The sequence below is a fragment of the Embiotoca jacksoni genome, unplaced genomic scaffold (genome assembly GCF_022577435.1).
Source record: "Embiotoca jacksoni isolate LCO1_2020_lvr unplaced genomic scaffold, fEmbJac1.0.p SCAF_6, whole genome shotgun sequence".
Taxonomy (NCBI): Eukaryota; Metazoa; Chordata; class Actinopteri; family Embiotocidae; genus Embiotoca; species Embiotoca jacksoni.
The window spans coordinates 4,999,571-5,018,495 of NW_027185414.1; positions in this window are offsets into that span (position 1 = coordinate 4,999,571).

Here is an 18,925-nt window from a genome sequence, read left to right on the forward strand (position 1 = left end):
CATTTGTATCCATTTTATATTCACAAATCCAATAATATGAATGTGAAACCATAGGTTTTGTGCGCGTCATAATGTTTTTCTTTCTTAAATAAAAGCCCTTACATAAAAGTCATGAAAAATAAAAATACAATGAAACTTTTTGTCATTATAGAAGAGTATGATTTACCAAAAAAGGGGCATATAATCATATATATAAGGGATATAATCATCCAACTCTCAGCAATATGTGTTTAAGCTGCATCTGCAGTCATGCATTATACATGTTTAATTAAAAAGTGGAATAGCACGATTAAGACATGTGACCTTGTAGAGTTACTCTCAGATTCTGCTTTCCAATCTTTTTTTTTTTTTTTTTTTTTTTTTTGCATCGTGAGGAAGTGAGGAATGATCTTCTGTATGAATATAAATGAGCCCACACTAAGAGAATCTGAATCTGTACATGATCTGGGAACAGAAATGTTTGCATGCATTTGAGGTGGGGGGCCTATCAAACAATTGTTTGTTCATAAATGTTTTGCTGGTGTATGAGTTGTGACCAAAATTGAGTAATTTTGACAATACAGGATGCCCTGGTTCAAGTTCCAGTAAACATTCCCTGTTATGTAATTCTACCAGTCCATAAGGAGAAAGAAATTCAGTTACTACACATGATGATTTGTTCATATCAAAATCTAAAGTGAGCTTTGAGACCTTCAGAAGCACACACACACACACACACACACACACACACACACACACACACACACACATCTTTGCAGTGCCACGGGTACTCTCTGGTCTTTTTGATTTGACTCTGCAGTGGTGCAATTACAGTAAAAACAGTAGGGGGAGATGCAACTCTCTGTTAACACGACGCAGGCCGAGCTCGAGAAATAATTAATTATTACGAGTGACTGCAGATACATGATGCAGGAAACGCCACACAATGTCTCAGCGGGGACAGAGCGGGATGACAGACTCTCAGGAGGGTTGACACACCCACCATGAAACATGAGCAGAGATCGAAGGTCTGACGATAACCAGACATTATGATTGCGTCCTCTTTTTCTTCTGAAAGAAGTTTGTAATAATTTCATAAATACTTACAATCCAGGTAGATGGAAGTTATTTATAGAGGTGAACAGGGGTTTATTATAAACTGTTGGAATTTGTGGATTATATGTATATGTATTTGGAAATGTCTTTTGTTCATGTTTCAACTTTTTAAAGTGCGTACTTATTATTTGGAAAATGAACACTAAACACTTGTTCACATTTCCAGATATCATTAATAAGACTTGTAACCTTTCCAGCACCTTCTCTGCCAGTGTGGTCTCCACTCTAAATGAGGCCATTGCTCTCAATAACGTGTGCCTAATTTGAACTACAGGTAGGTTTACCCAGTACTCATTAAATTCACGTGCATGCATTTGGCACTATCCAAAGGCCAAAGCATAATCCAATTAAAAGTCACCCTTGTTTTTCTTCTAAAACAAATAAAACGTACAGAAATGTCAGACGAGTTCATGAACCAACCAATGGCCTGCTTCACGCTCCGTCTTGTCACACCACAAAAATATATCCACATTTTTCACGCTCGTGATTTTGTTGTTCCACTAACTGGCCCCCTGGCAGGGAGGAAGTGTTTCTGCTGGTAGTACAAAGGGAGACTCCGGGACACCAGGCGTCAAGCCACCACTGTCTCTGCGGACTGCGTGCCAATTCCCCCTGCATCCCCAAATTTTATCTCTAGTGCCAGTTGCAAGTTGTGCTGATACAGTTGAACTGCTCAGCTTTGAACGTGAAACTTTGCTCCTCGCGGGCTTTGGACATTTGCAATGGTAGGCGGGGCATCTTCAAAGACACTTAGACTTTGAGGACAATAACAAACAAACAAACACATACATGTGTAGGCCAGCAGGAAAGTAGAGTGGCTGAGAACAGAGATTAACATAAAATCTATGTTGAAGGATAAAAGAGGTTTTACAGAAAAAAAAGATTTCGACAACATGACTAAAAAGTGGAAGGTTTGAATACTCAAACTACGTCAGACACAAATATGGCTTTATCCACCTTCCCTCAGTGACAACTTACCTTGAGCAAGGTGCTTAAATTTTAACAAGCAAAAACTGAGATTAATGAAGGCAGTTCGAAGATAACAACCCATGTCCAAAACATTTCTACATGTGAGCTCTTCTTGCCCCATGAAATAAAGCCTCATAAGTTTCTCTATTTCAAAATAAACTAATTGGTTAAGTTACCGTATACTCAGAGAGGCAAAACACTGGTAACACTTCTCTCCTGAAGAAAACCAACACGAATGCAGCAGGAAGAGGAATAGCAATTCTACCCACTCTTCTAACTTTAGAAAAATATGACCATGAGCATATTTTGTATGTGATATTTTTGATCAATATTGGCACCGTGTCACTAATGGAATCCCTCACTAATGTAATTAATTCAAGGTGACCAGACTACGGACCTTTAACAGAACTCTTTTCAAGCTAATAGAGGGCCGAAGGTTTGAAGATAGAGCCGAATATTTTCAAGTTTCCTCGACCCAATCCTTCTCTTACAAAAATGTTTCAGTCAATTAGGCAGATAGTGGAGTGAGGCGACAAGCACTATTGACTCCGATGATTTACTCTCTTCAGATGACCAGAAGAGGGTTTAATTAAAACAGTAAAAGTTGCCTCCAGGCAGATAGATTCTGCTGAGTGGGTTCTTACTGTAGTACTTTGTGGTGAGTGTCTCAAACACAAGAGCAAACTTCTGCAAGCATTAAACCAACACGTAAACAAAAACCTAATTATTCAAATACATATCATTTCTTCAAAAAAACCCATTTGTTTTCATGTTAGTGGCATGACAATTTTTATAGTACCACAACTTGTAGATAATAGTTGGTAAACTGTAACACAGATTGCATTGGGCTTCTCTTCTTTTATGGGCTTTATTGAAAAAATATAGAACATTTTATTTTAAGCTTTGTCTGTGTCTTTACAGTCATACAATCTCCCCCGTAGACAAAGGGATTAAGTTTATAAGATTAATGCAACGGCTGCATTCCAACTCTGATTTAACATTAAATCACTTCCTTTAATTGTATATGAAGTGTCTGAATTATAATATGGAATAAGGATAATACGAATTCAGATTTAGATAATTAAAAATGCATATGAAAAAGTATTTAACTGTCACTGCACATTGCTTAACCAAACTAGGATTATTAAACAGAGTACAATGAAGCATGGGATGTTCATAACAAAGCTGTGTCTTTCTCTACTGTGTAACCAATGTGCCTTCAGCAAGTTTCATTTATTCCGTCACAAATTTAGTCATACTCCCAATCTCTCAGTTTTAGTTAGTGCATGACCATCAGGTTGTAAGGCAGACAGCTAGTTTTTTGTTTGCTTGTCTGAAGTAGCTGGTATGAAGCGTAAAGTTTTACATGTTCCAGAGAGCTCAGGTGTGAAAGCAAGTAGGAATATGACTTTAAATGAGGAAAGAGCCGAAGAAGAAACAAATGCACAAAAGTCCACTTTAAACTTGAAATAGCTGGTGGGCATTTCTACTTCACTCTGCTGTGAAATAAATATTAAAAAAACCCAACTTTTGTTAATTGAATTGAGCTGTAATGTCATCAGAAGCTAAATTATTTTGAGATTTAGCTCAGCCTGTTAAAGGTCAATTTATTAAACAAAAGAAAAAGTCTATCTGAAATTACATTAAACTACAAGATGTAAGGTGAGGAACCTTTGTGTATATGATGGGAGCTGTTTAAGAAAGTGACCTCAGAGCTCTGTGATACATGTTCATCATCTGGGGAACTTTCTTCTTTCCTTCTTTTCTGCTGCAGCTTTAATATGTTGTGTTCTCTTATTGTAAGTGGCCACATCAAACACTGTTCTGGCACTCAAAATTAACATATGTCTTCCACAAGATGTGAATAAATGTGCTGTTCATGTCTGGTCCTTTGTGTTAATAAAGCTGTAGAATTTTTTCACCAATCCATGACTAAAGTTTTTTTTAAAAAATTACATTTGTCAATTGATGCTATTCTGATGTAGCCTGATATCCCACCAAAGTGTGTAATACACCCATCTGTCCACTAGAGGACACCGTGTTAGTGTCACGTTTGCTTCGCCTGGGCGTTAAAAATAGGGTCCCGGTATGTATGACCAAAGTAGGAGGTCATGTGACAGAGGTCATGTGACAAAGTACGAAGAGTGATAAAGTCCATGCAGGAAGAAGGTGGGTGGTGGTTGGACTGGAAAACGGTAGTGGCGTCCGTAAGAAAACAAAGTCAATGAGGATTTCTTTAAAGTAACGTTAGTCAGTACGTACTTAAACTTACATAACAGAGCTTAAGTGATCTGCATTACTGGAAGACTCCACCAGAGGGCACAGCAGAGAAACAATGACACCATTACCTTAGTGACACTACTTTTCTAATTCTGAGATCACAAGGGGACAAAACACGCCGTCGGCTCTGTCCACACTCCATATTTTCAGCGTTTCCAGCTCTGTAACGGTCTCGGACTTATTTCCATCTAGTTTTGCAGATCCCTTGACCCTGTCACATCTCCGTACTATCCCTACACCACCCTTACTGGTCACGTGTATAATGCATCTTGCGTACATGTTGCGCTAATTTTTGAGGACGTGTGCAAGCAACGCTCCAAACAAACGTAAGATCATCATGTGCAAGCGAACACATACGTTAGAGAAAGTATATATTTCAGGCATAATGTGACGCTGGCATTATACCCTCCAGTGAACTGATGGGTGTATTACATGTTTTGTCGTGATACTGGGTTGTCTGATGGGAATCTACAAAACTGCCTCTTGACAAAGTAAGGAAGGATATGAATGTTGGTTCATAGCTCACGGCATAGCAATTTATAGATTAAGTCTAATTACTGAGATTAATTATTCTAATAGGCCTGTTCATACAGCACTAACAGTTTCATTGTTCACTGATTTCAGAGCAAGAATCTGCTCCACTCTGAAAGCTCAAGAGTTGTGTTGATTTGAACATTGTATTTTATAATACATAGAGCTCAACCTGCATGAAAAAAAAAAAAAAAATCGGATTACCATTTGAACAACCGCACGGAGGGATGTGTTAACAGAAGGGTGGAAATTGTGGCTATGGCTGCCACAGCAGGGGGTCTGTTTGAGGTATGAGTTGCGCTGATTAGTAGCTCCTGAGGCAGATGAGCAGTCGGCTAATTACTGCAACACCTCCACCACAGCAAGAAATAAAGCCAAAGTTAGTTTGACTAAATCAGATATATGAAAACAGCATCGGGAAAATCCCACTTCTCAGTGTGAGGGGGTGAAGCTTAGTGGAACAATGAGTATACTAGTAGATTTCCATGGTCTGATCTCCATTTGCTGTTACTTTTTGTGTTCTGTGATTCACCCTGTGGATCACATTGATTTAGAATCTGTTGAGAACTTGGTTGTCACAGGGTTTTCACAGGATTCTGGACTTGGATTACAAAATATGGCATGATATTGCACTGTCGATTGATAACAAAACCATCTAACTCTGCTTTTTTGACATATACAGTTGAAATGTGTCAGAGAGGACACTTTATGGATGAGTCAAATTTGTTTTGAGTCCAGGTTTTAAAAGGTTCAAACAATGATGAGGCTTTCAGGGTCGTGCAGTGCTGTTCAACACATTTTTAGGCTGCCTCTTTCACATGGATGCTGGCTGTCTGTATGATGGCAAAGATTATTTGTGGCCACTTGTGTGAGAGCCTGAATCAATCTTGTTTTGGCAGGTGGAATTGATCTATTGAGGCCACATGTACACTGCACCACCGTCAGTGTGTTTCCATCTTAATACACCCGCACAGAATCTCCCGTTTCCCTCACATTTATTTTGTTATAACGTGCATTAATATGGTTTTACATTGACATTTTTTCAACACAAAAAAGACTATTTATTTAGACATTTATTATAATTTACAACTATTACTGAGGTGACCTTGTCATTTGGCAGCTGGAATACATGAACAGACACCCCTTACTCATATTGTTTTCTAAAATATAAATATCACTAAAAAGGTCTTGAATTTAGCAAAACTGTACGTTTTCTTCTTTACTCTACTATATGACTTCTATCCTTCAGAGTTTGACAGTCACCATGGTTGCATCCCCATGGGTACAATGTTGGTGGTGCAAGTATGATGTGCCAATTCCTTTCCATCTGCCGAGATGCCAGACCGAGAGATGAATGGTCCAGTAGAGTCGGCTCTGCTTGTTTCCATCTTCTTAATATGCCTCTGAGAGGCCCGGCGATAGTCAGGGGACTAACTAGAGGCTGATCTCCAGAGAGCTGAACAAGACAAACATGGCTGTGGAAGGTAGTGAAGACCTTCAGAGTAGCGTAAATAACCCTGAAGTAGAGGACACGCTGTTGTGAGGTGCTACTGTGCGATAAGCTGCATGTCAGCAAAGAGTCAAACAAGCAAATCAACTTCTAAACCAACCTAAAGATGGATCAGGAAAAGAGCAATTCATCATGTCCTCTCTGTGGCCATCTGATCGGAAGTTGACTTTCCGTTGCTGTTTGAGGCCTGTTTTATTAGTTGGCCACTTTATAGTGGGAAAGCAGCAGATAATTGGTCAGTGAAGGGTTTTGGGTAAAAGCGGCTTCCCGCAAATTCCTGTGAACTAGCAGTAGTGCTTTACTGGACCAACATAATGAGCTGCAAGTAGCGAAAAGCTGCATAGATGTACAAACTGGATTTGTGCTCATAAGTTGGCCCGACAGCAGCCTCACAATAGCATGAGTAATTTGATTCAGTGTTAATGAAAACTATTGTTCAGTGTAAGTTTTAATTCAAACTGATTTAGCTCTGTAACACACAGACTGAGCAGCACATTATGTATTGGAAAATGAATTACAGTGGGAGGCAGGTTTCACACCTTCAGCGTGGCCAGTATATAAGCCTTATACAGCCAAGTTGGATCTGTCATTCCTTAACATTTCAATAAAATTAGCCTAAAATGCCTATTTAAGGCATAACAAAACTATACTGAAAGCTGTTCTTGAATCATGTGTTGTGCATAAGTGTTGTCTGTTTTGAAAGGTAACAACTGAAGATTTTTTTTGCCAACAATCACAATCTTTGTAAGTGTTACTGGCATTGAGTTATATAAGTCTCTACCTGATTTTCTTCCCCAAAGAAATTGCAGCAAACACGAATGGGACCACAATATAAAGCCTAACCTCATTCAGATTAGAATTAGGTAACAATGTTAGAGGAAGTGGTACGGTGAAAAAAGTATTTATATAAAAGTAACACTTCAATATATTTAGAAGAACACAGACAAACACCACAAAGTTTGTAAAAAGTCCACCAGGCATTGTTTTCATGATAAAAAAAAATTGCCAAAGGCATATCTATAAACCCGCCTACTGAAGCCTCAAAGCTTCATCCTCAGAATTTTATTAGCTCCACAAAACGTGACTCATCACCAACATTGTTTTAGACTGACTGGTTCTGTGAACAGCAAAAGTGGGTGATCCATCTCCGTTTAACACAAACTCTGATTGGCTGTTGTCAGTTTGGAACAGGACATGGAAGCTCCTATTGGAACGTAGGGGTGTCAATCAAACGTGCAGGTTACATTAGCATGCTAACTCAACTGCTGAGAATACATGGGAAGTTATGTAACCAAGCTGGATATTTTCAAATGCTGCAGCAGCAGATCCTGTGTACTATGGATGTAATAAGGTGTTTTAGACTACATACTTTATTTTATTGGATTTACTGGACCTTTACCAATGTAAAAAGGCTGTTATTGTTGGACTTTTATGGATTGTTGCGGAACTAGGAGGCTTTCCGGGTGAGTTACGATCTTAATTGTTTGTTTCCCGGTTGTCTGGCAAAAGTGTTGGTTGTACCTGCTGTGTTGATAGTATCTTGACATGCTTTACATCAATCGAATCACAAGAATGGTAGCTTTGTAAACACAGCATCGTAGAGTTGCGTATAAACCGAAGAAAACTAAAAATAATTAACGGCCCGCGGGCGGGCTGTTGGAATTCTACTGGTGCTGTTGTACAAAGCTACTCTGTGGCAACCTGTCAGTATTAAACATTTTGCTCACAACATGGGGAACGTTGAATCATGTCTGCATTAGGCTTTAGGGTGTCTGTGTGAGACCTGAAACAAGTTTAAATCATTTTATTTTACATCCTAACTTCGTGTTAAACTCTGTAATTTAATTTATTGCCAAATAAGAAAAACTACCATTTACCCTCATAGTAGGAACTATGTAGATTATTTCTGAGCTGTTTCTGATTCTTACTTCTCTACACACCACATCTGTTTATCTGAATCTGTTTATTCTCGTTTGTAAAGTCTTTTCAAACAGATTTATTTTAATTGAGGAAATCATGATAATTTTAGACATAAATAAACCCAGACTCATGACCAGCTCTTTTATCCAATAATTCCTTTATTATATGTTCTTGAGAGATGTAAAACATGCAATCAGCCCCTAGAATAATTACCACCTCAGGTAAAAATGTCTAGTTTAGGTTGAGATGCCTACTTTTGGTGACATAACTCGATTGTGTGTTTGTATTATTCTTGTGTTGAACTGCATCATAACAGAATGTGTCTGATATTTTGTCCACTTCATTTTTATGTACAGTATGTTCAGGGTGTTCAGTACATGTTAGAAACACACTTTAAAAGATAAAGTACTAGAAGCTGCCTTAACTGATAGCTGTTGTACAGATAACGATCTACCTCATTAGTTCTTGCTCTTTTCTACCCACCAAAGGGGTGCACTTCGAAGTGAGTTCAACGTACCCAGGCTTTCTTTGCCTGAGCTGGTTCAACAAAGCTGAAACTCGCCGTTAGAGATAATCAGTAGTACAACAGTGGTTATCAGAACTGGGGTGCAGTTAGGTTTCTGCTGTAGATGGACCGGCGTGATGTCCTCTGGTGCCCAATTAGATTGAGTCAGATCCACTGCTTGCTCCTCCCCAGCTCACCAAATATGGTCACTTTTCGCACCAAAAAAACAAGATGGCACCAATGGGTGACGTCATGGTAGCTTGCCACTTGGTACAGACTTGGTACCATAGTATCAGTTCTGGTGTAATCCTAACTCTGAAGTCATAATAGGGTGCCTGAGTGTTAAGTGTTTCCAGCCATCAAGTCATATAGGGTGGTCATTCAGATTTTCACTGATAAAAGGCTCTCATATGCAAGTATATCATGACACAGTAGTAATATCAGTAATACCCGCAGGTTAGTGGTTTCAGTCTACATTAGGCTTCTGTCAGACTAAATTTGATTCAAAAAGACTTTTCATGCTGAGACATGGTTTGTATGTCATCATCATAGTACAGACTTACAAATCCTCCCATTTAGTCTCGGTGTTAAGTGAAGCTATTGCAGATCTTTTAGAGCACTACATATTTTCAATAAGTCCGGAAGTGGAAACCTGCACACCTGAATACTGTGTCTTATATTTATGAGCTCTGTCAAAATGGCACAGTATAGGTGGTCCTCAGGGAATGGTATGGGAAATTGCATAAATCCAGGTAAGCTTTTAGTTTAATAGCAGCATTATTTGAGCTGAATGTAAAATAGAGAAATACAGAATATGCCATAAGACATTTGTTGCTGCCTGAGTGGGGAATAAATACAGCAGGTTAATGTTCATATTTTTTTTTAACCCTGTGTATGTAAATTCACACCTGAGGCTCTTCAGGGTAAATTCCCTATTTTTTTCCCTGTGCAGTCAGCAGATGGAAATGGGTGTAAGTGAGAATAACTAGCAGGTCACGTGTGCCTGCTCAGTGAAGTGTGGTTTAAAAAGCCTTAAAAAAAAAGGAAAATAACTTGTTGATGACTATTTAGCTTTTCAAATGTACTTGAAAAACAGGAGTACTAAAAATATGACAGATGGTCGGGAAAAAGGGGGAATCAGGTTAGGATAGACAGAGCCAAATCCAGATCAAAGGCTGCTCCCTCAGCAGGTTAAGCAACAGTCACATCCATAACCCAGGACAGCTGTTTATGGTTGAAGAGGATTAGGGACAGCGCACATATTTCATCAGGATTTATTCTCATCAAATTCTAAAAGTGGATTGCTCTAAAGCCACTCACTTTAGCCGCTAAATAATTTCAATTATTATGCAACTTCTTTCCAGCGGAGGTCAGCTGTGCCGGCGTCCCATGCATTTGGCAGATCAGTCATTATTACCCTGCAGTGTCCTTCAGGTTTAAAAGTGCAGAGGCAGAAATTATGGAAGACCATCTGCTTTCATTTCAAAATGACACAAATGCTTCTCTTGGACGTACAGTCAATCAAAAATGAACATAGAGGGACTTAGAGGTAAGCTGTAGAAAGAAAAAAAGAGTGGTGACCCTGAATCTGTAGAATATAAAGACCCTTTCAGTGTCCACAGCTGTCTGACTGTTCAGGGAGAGACATTTGATTAGGCTGATCGAGATAACCCCAGAAAATGTCCCTAGGTATATTTAATGCCGCTATAGTCATCCAATAACGTAATAACTCACTGAATAATGGTGAATGCTTTTAACCGGAATTGACGATTTTTACTCTTTAACTAATTTAAATTAGGTCTAAATCCAATATTTCAAAAATACAGGCGGACATTTCTGACCAGAAATATAAAATGAGGAAGCACAACTTGAACATTACATTTGAAATATATTGGAACAATCAAATGAAAGACCTTTAACTTATGTACTGTATCTTATTTCTGTCACTCTTATGCTCAGATCGGAGGTGCTCTCTGATTGGTTCTCCTTTGTTGTGATTTGTTGAAGTGCCAGTCAAGTCATTTCTGGCATTGTATGTTATTTAGGCTGGTACCATATCACAAAAAAACCAGAATGCCCAAATCTTAATTTAGTAGAACCGCTGTAAAAAAAACCATTTTGTGAGAGCTCAGCAGCTGATGTCGTATACCTGCAGCTGTTCTATATAAAAGCACTGTACCTACCTACATAACACCATCTGTCAGGGTCCCAATTGTTCCCATGATAGCACCATAACACCTCCTTTTGGGGGAGCTTGTCCCATGTTCTGATCATATAGTCTGACTCCAGACAAACCACACTGCAGTTCATTGAAAGGGTTGTGACAAACACATCAATTTGGGATCTATCGGAGCCGATCAAGGCGTTTTTATAACTGATCAGTATCAGCTGTCCCGATTTATATTTACCGCTGATCCTTTCTTCTTAATGCCAACTGTCACACAGGTGTCATAAATGGAGAGCACAATCTGTGTCAGGATGCAGAACTTTATTCTGACATGTACGTGTAATTGCAGCTAAAGTATGTGGAGTATGAAAATATTTTAACAACAAAAACAAAAGCAGCACAACATTCACTTGTAATGTCTGCACTGAGAGCATTGTGTGAGGCGGTAGCGACAAAGCTGCGTTCAATATGACAAATTTGATATGGCAACTAAATAACAAACAATTAATGAGTGTTATTGTGATTTTTATTTGATGGGACTGTGACTGTAAAGCCCAGTTCAGGCCAAAGATTCAAGACAAAACTGTTTGGGAAAGTTGCAGGGAAAAGTTGCAGCAATGTGACCTGGCCTGTCTCACCTGAGACTCAGCTTATCAAGTTGACGTTGGGCAGTTTTAGACCCTAAGGCACTATGGTTCGTGCTTTTTCTGCTTATTAGAGGAGACACAAGCTCCTCTAAATGACGGAACTGCTCCAGAAAAAGATAAGAGGAATTGACAAAACAGAGGTGTTCCTGGTATTTTTTTATTTAAATGAATCGAGTTGACAAAATATGAGGAACACCTCCATGTGTATCCCAGTAGGGATGGGTCCTTATTCTTGAATTTTTTTTAAGTCATTAAAATATGAATAAAATCAAATGATTTATATGTCTATTGTATTATTTTGCTTGTTTTTACCGGCGCGTGGTAGTAATCCTTTCAGCCACCAGAAGGTGGCGATGGTGTATTCTTCGAATAATAGTTGACTAGTCTCTAGCAAATATCAAATAGTAATTTTGCTTGAACTGCCAATCCTTATAACCCAGTGCAGTTCCGCAGCACTCCGAATCATAGACACCGAAATGGCATTTTAAATAAATTAACACCTCTCATTCAAATCGAATAACAACCAAACATTATAATCATTATAAATGGAGCATTTCTTGGTGGCCTACTGTAGTAATGCTTCACTTGTTAGTTGTATCAATGTTGTGGCTGATAGGTGTACATGCAAGCATTGTTAGTTATGTCTTCATGGGATTGAAAAAGGGAGAGAATGTGACGTTAAAAGAAGCAGATAATTTAACATCCTGGGAAGTGTAGCAGTCGTGAGAACTGAGATTTTAATGTCACACTGCAGAGAAAATTACACCAATTGGAATTGATTAGTGAACGCAGTGTCAAAACTGAAATGAAAACTGAAAAAGGTAAGAGGGAAACGCTCCTCGCTGCTTTGTTCTTTAAGTGGGATGCAATTTACAGACCAACACACAGGTGAAAGATGGCTAGCTGGGGAAAAGCTACAAATGAGTTGGGATAGGCTGATACGTAATAACTCTGGACACAAGTGTGATGAGTCAAGGCAATGAGACGTACCCTGAAATATATTGGAAGAGCAGCACCACTGCAAAAGATTTCACAAGCAGGTGCCCAGAAGCTTTGCATTACTTTTGCATTTGGAAAATAATGTTTGCAGATCATACCGTTACTTCAGTGCTATATTTAACATCAGCACTAGTGCAAATATGTATGAAAACATACTGTATGTGTAGCTTGTTATATCACAGTGGAGAGTCCTGGGTCATAAATACTCATTAGGTGGAGATAGTGAGAATGTAGGGAGACTGGCAGATTAATGAGAATAATGGAGTCTGTGTGTGTGCCATTGTAATGAGTTGATAATATGCCTAACCCGGCAGAACAAACACAGCTGATGGAAACTGTGCAACATAAATGTTATTTACGCTTTGGAGAGGAATAGAGGGTAGAAGTTAATTGTGGATATATTGGGCTTTATATTCACACAGTGATGTCCCTTGTCCTAAGCAGTGGGCTGGTTATTCATTTAGCAGTGACACTCCATCACCACAAAATAATTGCCTCTCCTGCCAGATACAATATGAGATTAAAATATTAATATAATTTAGCCAGATAATGCATGCGAAAAGTTTTCCTTCTTTTGTTTATCATCACGAAGGAAATATATTTTTAGTTGTGCAAACAGAAACCAAACCAGCATGTGTAGAAAATTAAAGAAATTATCATGGTTTTGGTTTGAAATGAATTCATTAAATGAACCTATTTTATGTCAGTTGGACACCACAAATATATATCGTTTGCCGATTAATTGATAGGTAAATCAACAGACGTTATTGTTAAAGGGAAAATGACAATAAATTTGTTGGTTCCAGCTTCTCAAATGTGAAGATTTGTTAATAGTTTTGAGTTTAAAACGGTTACTTAAAAGAACTAATTTAAAGACGCAACGTTGGGCTCTTGTGAAGGACACTTCACAATTTTCAGACCTTTTACCATTCAAGCAATTAATTGTTTGGCAGATTAATTGACAATATAAATACTTGTTACTTGGAGCCCTTAGATATTATTTTAGGTATATCAGACACATACTTAAAATACTAAACATAAAACACAGTCTTACATTGACAACATAAAAAAAAAACAAAAAAAAAACAGGAAATGAAAATGGTGCCAAGTTGAACATCTTGTACAGTTTCTACATTCATCTGTAATGTCACAAAGAGTAGGATGTTTGGCAGACATTCAGCCGTCAGGAAAAGGTGACAGCAGCAGAATATAAAATACATTTCACTGTCAACCTCGTCCAAATCACACAGGTGACACTTTCTGTCCCTCTCTGGGACTCACATTTCCACAGCCAAACACAGGATGATGGAACATAAATCAGCATGCTCTGTGTAGACCCCTGTTCTCTGGCTGTGTTACAGTATGTATGGTAAATACTGTATGTATGTAGCTACTGCCAGCAGTTGGTTAGCTTATAGCTGAGCATAGAGACTGGAAGAAAAGAGAAACTAGTATAGCTTGGTAGAAAGATCAAATGTAACTACTAAAATGTAGATTTCCCATCACCTTGTTAGGTGCTGAACATTTCTTGGCTCTTGAGTAGCTGCGAGGCGATCGACAGAGACGCCAAGATAAGACTGGTAGCAGCCAAATACTATTCCAGCATATACTACAAGCCTCTGTTAGATGACATTTTCTTTTACACGATAAGAGATATCAAGCAAGTTATTCCTGACTAATATTCTCATCTATCTGCCAGAAAACAAATTTGAGTATTTCCCAAAAATGTGTCACTATGCCCACCCGCCTATACCGGCAACAGGCTGCACCCTGCATGTCAATCAAACCAGACACGCCCTCAAACATACCTCTCTTTGAAACCTAATATCTGAAATTATTTTCAGAAAGACCACCAGAACACTAGCCTGGTGCGAACCCAAATTCACCTGCCGAGTCCACCAAAGTTTTTTTAAAGTTGATTTTTTTTTGTAGCCAGCCCCTATCGGCTTTCAATGGTATTGCACTTTTAGATGCTTTTGCATTGGCAAGGATTAAGTTCATTTTTATACACAGTGTACGTTAAGTAGTGACATGTTTATCTGATTGATAGTATATGTTATGTATGTTACGTTGTGTAGCCCTTCATACTCTATGCTGAAAACTGAAAAATACAGCTTGTAGGATATGCATTTGCTTGTTCATGTGACATTAATATCCACAATGACTGCAGTAGTAGTTTGTACAGTACTCAGGCAGGAGATTGTAGTCTATACACACTAAAAACATCAATAAATTGCTGCTCAGGAATGCATCTTGCGTCATGTGTCTCATGTCTACGGAACAAAAGTGATAGTGGTTTAATGAAAGAAGGTGAAACCAGCTGAGAACCAAAGGTGGGTTGCAGGATTCCCAGAAAGATTTCTAATTAGACAAAAAAAAAAAATCCTGGAGATCTGCCTTGAGCTGACAGAGGAGCAAGAAGCTGCAAAAGTCCACCTCAACTTTTCATTCTTTGAACTTAATCATGCTGGATATAGTGTAATTCCATGTTTGAAGATATAGTATCTTTTTTCAACAGACTTTTTGCCTTTAAAGATGAAAAAAAACCTTGACCTTGGGTAGAAGGGACAATCCCAGGGACCAGTGGGAAAGATTATGACTTTGAAGCTGAAACAGTTTTGAAAACCATGAAATAGAGTCTTTTTTTTTAGGACACACATTTGTAATCAGCTTTTTAATTTAGGGGGGAAAAAGACATCTGATCTCTTAAATCTTTCCCCAAAATGCTTTGAAGTCAGTGTCTATGCAAGTGTGTTGTACCCTATGGAAAGATCTTATGAAACAGTTTAAAAAGGGAATTACGAAACAACTTAATGCAATTCGAGGGCATCTCAAAGTGAAAAAGAAAGTATCTTATCAGCGGGACGAAGTCAAAGGAATGTAGTGTAGTTAATATGAAATGAATGTGTGGGCGGAAACCCTTCAGCAATGCAACTGTATACATTATCTACTCCACTAGTCCTTACATACAAGCACAAAACACTGGGAACATTATGATCATCATTGCATGTAATCAATACTTACTTACTGGACCTTACAAGCTGACAGTGTAGGGTATATCCAGGCAACTGTCATTAATATTAATTCATAAAATCCAAATGTCATTTAACTTTTCCCGAGGAGCTAGGGAGTTCAGAGCTGTCAAAGAGAGTTGAAAATTACTTTGAAAGACATCCGCCCCCTCTAAACCTTTTGGGTTGATCATAAAGCTCCTCCAGAGTTTGTTTCTGGGAGGCAGCGCTCTCTAAAGTAGATGATAGGAAGTGATCCTGGTAGTTACGGACTGGGAATCAGCAGGGGCAGGAAACTCACACAGCCTTATCTTATCTCGCCTCCCACTCGCATCATTACTGGGCTATATAGCTGATGATACTCATTGCCCAGAAGTGCAATGCCACACTGATCATCCGTTTGCATGCCCTTGCTGGCTGCAAACCTCCATAGTAAGTGCCCTGGCATGCCACAAATCAAAAGAAAGCCATGACTTGTTATCTCGTCGCAGCTTTTCCCTAGTCTTTGCTGGGAAGCCATATCTCTGGCTTTGAAGTCGGAGCCACTGGCAATGTCTCAAGCGCTGCTGCCATCAAGTGAGCGCCTCTTCATTAAATCCTTGAGCTGCTTCTAATTACGGGCTGTATCGGGAGGCCCTCGGTGCTGGGCACTGGGGCAGAGAACAATGTATGACACAAATGCCAAAATCACAGTGGAGGCTGGGACCAGAGTCTTAGCAGTCAAGAGGAAGTGTCCACCGCTTGCTCTGTTTCACGACTGAACTTTAAAACTGCAGTGTCCCATAAGTCAGTAACACAGCTCTTGCCTGAGATTTCAGTCGGCAAACGGGGACAAGAAATAGAAATAAAAGCGGACGATCTGATATTCAGGTGTTCTCATATGCATGCTTTAAGTGATGCAGCACAGACTTCGTTTTGTCGGTTGAAGTCTGCCTGCGCCGATGTTTCCCTGTAAGTTCTGCAGATCTGCAGCAAGGGATTGTGGGGCGGATGTCATCTGTGCCTTTCATCCTGCAACTCTCGGTTCCCTTGTCACCTACACTCCTGCGCTATTTATAACTTGTAACCATAACAACTGGTCTTTTCTCTTTGCCAAACGAAAATAATTCCTGTCACTAGGTGTCTTTGTGCTTCAGATAAGAGGAATGTCACAGCATAACTAAACTTTCATCAGCGCCGTGAAAGCCTACGCGACTCTCCCAACATGTTAATGGTGATAACTGCAGCTGTTAACAAGGGTTTATATTATTATCTTAAAGAGAGACCATCCCAATTAAATCAGTGTCTTTTGAATCCCAAGAATAAATCTGGAGCATTTTGTACCTGCTTGATGAATAAATTGTCAGTGCTGAAGGATGATTGGCAGAGATGAATGAGACTTTGAAGAAGAAAATAAGCATTGTTTTCTGAAAAGTTTCATATACTTTGCATCAGTTTTTAAAGACATCAAAGAGATCGTTTTTAAGCTCAGATCTGGCAAATGTGCTTTCGTCAAAAGAAATATGGAAAGAAAAAAGAAAACAAGTTCAATGCACGTTTAAGAATTTGATTAACAAACTGTCACGTTGCGGTTCATGGGGGGGGGGTAGATTTTATTTTTAAAATCCTCCCAGAGTGAGAGGACACAGCAAAGAATCTGAAATCACTGGTGTGTGCAGCTGGTGGAGGCTGGTAGTTCACCCTCTCTGGACCCGAGGGTAACAGGCGTTTAGCTGACGAAGGGTGAAGCCATTGTTTGACATCTGGCTGCTCCCACCATCCCATATCCTTTAGTGAAAACTAATTGCTCCCGGAGGGACCAATCCCATGGTCACACATAAACGAACTTGACCCAAGTACATTGTGAGGGTGGGGTGAGATTGTCTCCTCTGTCGAAAAATGTTGAATTCATCGACGTCCTCGTCACAGATTCGAGATCAGCTAAACAACAGGCTTGTGGGGTGGGATGGGGTGGGATGGGGTAGGGTGGGGGGGTTGAGGCATTAATCCCCGTACCGACAGAGGAAACCAAAACTGTTTATTTGAAACGGCACTAATGGAAAAAAAAATAAACAACGCAATTTGTCTTGTGGTGTAACAGCAGGGGGGATTAAAAATGATTATCGAAATCTTATTATTTCCGAAAGTGCTCTGACCTTGTTTGTAATGTAATTTGGAGAGCCTTAAAAGATTATGTGGAGATGAGTCACATTCTAGTTCTCAAATTAAAGGACAGAGGGGGCCAGAATGAATGGTATCCTAAAAATAACGATTCAGTCCATTTCAATGCCAGTACAAGGTTGAACAGTTGAGGGCCCAATCTGTCATCCAGAAATAATTACATACTGCGATTAGTTCAACCAATTTCTTTATTTTAGATGATGCAATGTTGCAACATTTCTAATGCAAAATACAAAAACTGCTAACCAAACACTTATCTCCAATATATGAAGTCCGATGGACTGATACAGGGGTCACCTCTACCAAGTGGATTGGTCACAATGTGACTGATTCATATACAATATTCATTGTGTATCACAGTTTTCAGTCTTATGAACTTGATCTTTGACTTGATTGTAAATACATTTTACCTGACATGAAAATTACTGTGATGAGTTTTATGTAGTGTGGTACACTGATTAAAAAATTGTGTCAAAATTAATTGAATTTGCTCCTAAAGTCAGCTGATTACAGTGTCTTCAGAGGAGGAGGTCAGGGGTGGTTGGACCAATCAAATACAGGACTTTTATCCAGGAGTCTGCTGTTTGAGTCTGTGAAAAAGGAAAAAGTAACGTATAATTATTTTAAGTAGGTTACCTTATACAACCTATTTGAGTTCTGTAGTGTACGTAATAGAACTTGCGTTATGTGCCCAATGTTACTTACATATGTAATATGCTTATTTTAAGGTAAGAAGGTAAACTTACATAGCACATTTAAGTAACGTAACATACGCCACTCAAGTTACGTACTTAACCTTAAATAACCAACGTACATATTTTAACCTAAGAACGTAAACTTGTAAAGCATATTTAAATTAGATAACATAGATCACGCAACTTAAGTTACGCATCTAATGTTATTTATGCAAGTCAGATACTCATTTGTGGACCGGGCCATTAAACATTTTGAAATGAGATTGTGTTTCCTTATCTTAGATTCTCAAAGATGTAAAATCTCTGTTAGAATTGAAATAGCAGGTATTTCAGCTTTACCAATATGTGCACAAATCTGGTTGCACAAACATCATCACAGCCACTTTTTGGCTTCTTCTATGTAGTTTATCCAATGGAACTACAGCTGAGATGGTTT